Here is a 3,120-nt window from a genome sequence, read left to right on the forward strand (position 1 = left end):
ATACTAGTATCACATGGATATGTGTAGTTGTAGTCAGATGGTTGAGGTGATATACTAGTATCACATGGATATGTGTAGTTGTAGTCAGATGGTTGAGGTGATATACTAGTATCACATGGATATGTGTAGTTGTAGTCAGATGGTTGAGGTGATATACTAGTATCACATGGATATGTGTAGTTGTAGTCAGATGGTTGGGTGATATACTAGTATCACATGGATATGTGTAGTGTAGTCAGATGGTTGAGGTGATATACTAGTATCACATGGATATGTGTAGTTGTAGTTGGATGGTTGGGTGATATACTTGTATCACATGGATATGTGTAGTTGTAGTCAGATGGTTGGGTGATATACTAGTATCACATGGATATGTGTAGTTGTAGTCAGATGGTTGAGGTGATATACTAGTATCACATGGATATGTGTAGTTGTAGTCAGATGGTTGGGTGATATACTAGTATCACATGGATATGTGTAGTTGTAGTCAGATGGTTGAGGTGATATACTAGTATCACATGGATATGTGTAGTTATAGTCAGATGGTTGGGTGATATACTAGTATCACATGGATATGTGTAGTTGTAGTCGGATAGTTGGGTGATATACTAGTATCACATTGATATGTGTAGTTGTAGTTGGCTGGTTGGGTGATATACTAGTATCACATGGATATGTGTAGTTGTAGTCGGATGGTTGAGATGATATACTAGTATCACATGGATATGTGTAGTTGTAGTCGAATGATTGAGGTGATATACTGGTATCACATGAATATGTGTAGTTGTAGTCGGATGGTTGAGGTGATATACTGGTATCACATGGATATGTGTAGTTGTAGTCGGATGGTTGAGGTGATATACTAGTATCACATGGATATGTGTAGTTGTAGTTGGATGGTTGGGTGATATACTAGTATCACATGAATATGTGTAGTTGTAGTCGGATGGTTGAGGTGATATACTGGTATCACGTGGATATGTGTAGTTGTAGTCGGATGGTTGAGGTGATATACTGGTATCACATGGATATGTGTAGTTGTAGTCGGATGGTTGAGGTGATATACTGGTATCACATGAATATGTGTAGTTGTAGTCGGATGGTTGAGGTGATATACTGGTATCACGTGGATATGTGTAGTTGTAGTCGGATGGTTGAGGTGATATACTGGTATCACATGGATATGTGTAGTTGTAGTCGGATGGTTGAGGTGATATACTGGTATCACATGAATATGTGTAGTTGTAGTCGGATGGTTGAGGTGATATACTGGTATCACATGGATATGTGTAGTTGTAGTCGAATGATTGAGGTGATATACTGGTATCACATGAATATGTGTAGTTGTAGTCGGATGGTTGAGGTGATATACTGGTATCACATGGATATGTGTAGTTGTAGTCGGATGGTTGAGGTGATATACTGGTATCACATGAATATGTGTAGTTGTAGTCGGATGGTTGAGGTGATATACTGGTATCACGTGGATATGTGTAGTTGTAGTCGGATGGTTGAGGTGATATACTGGTATCACATGAATATGTGTAGTTGTAGTCGGATGGTTGGGTCATATACTAGTATCACGTGGATATGTATAGTGTAGTCGGATGGTTGGGTCATATACTAGTATCACATGGATATGTATAGTGTAGTCGGATGGTTGGGTCATATACTAGTATCACATGGATATGTGTATTATATGTACATGTCGGATATGTTGTCTTTTACGCCTTGATGAGTCTGTCACAGGGTTCACAAAGAATCACGTGTAACTGCCCCTTAAAAGAAAAATAACATTGCATACTCTGAGGTTAGTATTAAAGCCAATCGGCGAATTTTGCAGGGGCTTATTGCCAGTAGCCCATATTCTCGAAACCGTGGCGAAATGAAACATTAAGCTCAGTGGTTAGTTTACGCATCTTTTAAATGTGTTTTGATTCACAGTGCATTCGGCAATCAACTGCAAGTCAGTTATGTGAATATGAATTGCATTCACTGGCAGCCGTACTAATGAACAAGTTGAAATCGCATTTAACGGTAGAAATATGATAATTCTTAAAACATCTACATTTCTATGAAAGGCCTCAGTACTCTATATTGTTTTAATTTTTATGTAGCTGTTGTTGTATTGTCTGATTTAGTAGTAAGTGCAATGTATATTTCATTAAATGAGTGAAACAAAGACGTGGAATTCATCACCTAAACTGAGTATAATAATTTGTCAAAATAGCAATAGAAAATAATATTTCTTTGGCATTACCCAATCTCATTTAATATACTTATTAGACAACAGAAAGACAGACAATATGCAGGGTTACATCCTTAAATGACGATTCACCGTGAATGGAAGGGGTTCACTGCCAAGTTGAAGCTCCTTGTGTTGGAGAGGTATAGGTACATTCTGCGCTACGGAGTTCTCATTTCAAACTGTTTAAGCCCTCTTTTCAGTGTAATGTAGAACTATGTCTTATTATGACAACACATCTTCATCAAAATGTCGAAATTTGAATATCCATTTTAGTACAATTTACCCAAAATGGAGCCTGAGTTTTAAGACCTTTTCTAATATAAATAAGAAGTGGAGTTTAGAACACCTATTAAAACATACCATCTTACATATTTCGACATTGATTTTGCAAATAAAACATTCGCTTGAATGGTATCATCACACTGCTGTCATTTGAAATAAAATTTGCACTCTGAGAGAATTTATAAAGCGTTATTAGTGTACTGGAAAATGCCATTCTCTGTAATAGCACGGACTGTGACAAAACGTGAAACCGTGAGTTCTATATAAGTTTGTTGAACGTAAATAGTTCCATTACAGCATTAAAACATGAAACTTAGTGCTGATGGTCAATTCAAATAATGGGTCAAATATTTTTTTAGTCTATGAAGACGAATCATGTATATTTTATGTAATAGATTGAGAGTTTCCTGTCACCCAGATTATTTGGAAATCTGTTTTTCAAAGCTAAATTTAGATAGCACCGCAGTTCTATTCAACCCACACATTTATAATTATAAGCAAACGCTGTTTTATTTTAGAATTATCTTGCGAGCATCATTGTTTGTTGTCATCAGAGTACTTCGCTAGGACCTACAGGACTCTATAGTAAA

Source organism: Saccoglossus kowalevskii, chromosome 4, assembly GCF_978046115.1.
Source record: "Saccoglossus kowalevskii chromosome 4, keSacKowa6.1, whole genome shotgun sequence".
NCBI classification, from domain to species: Eukaryota; Metazoa; Hemichordata; class Enteropneusta; family Harrimaniidae; genus Saccoglossus; species Saccoglossus kowalevskii.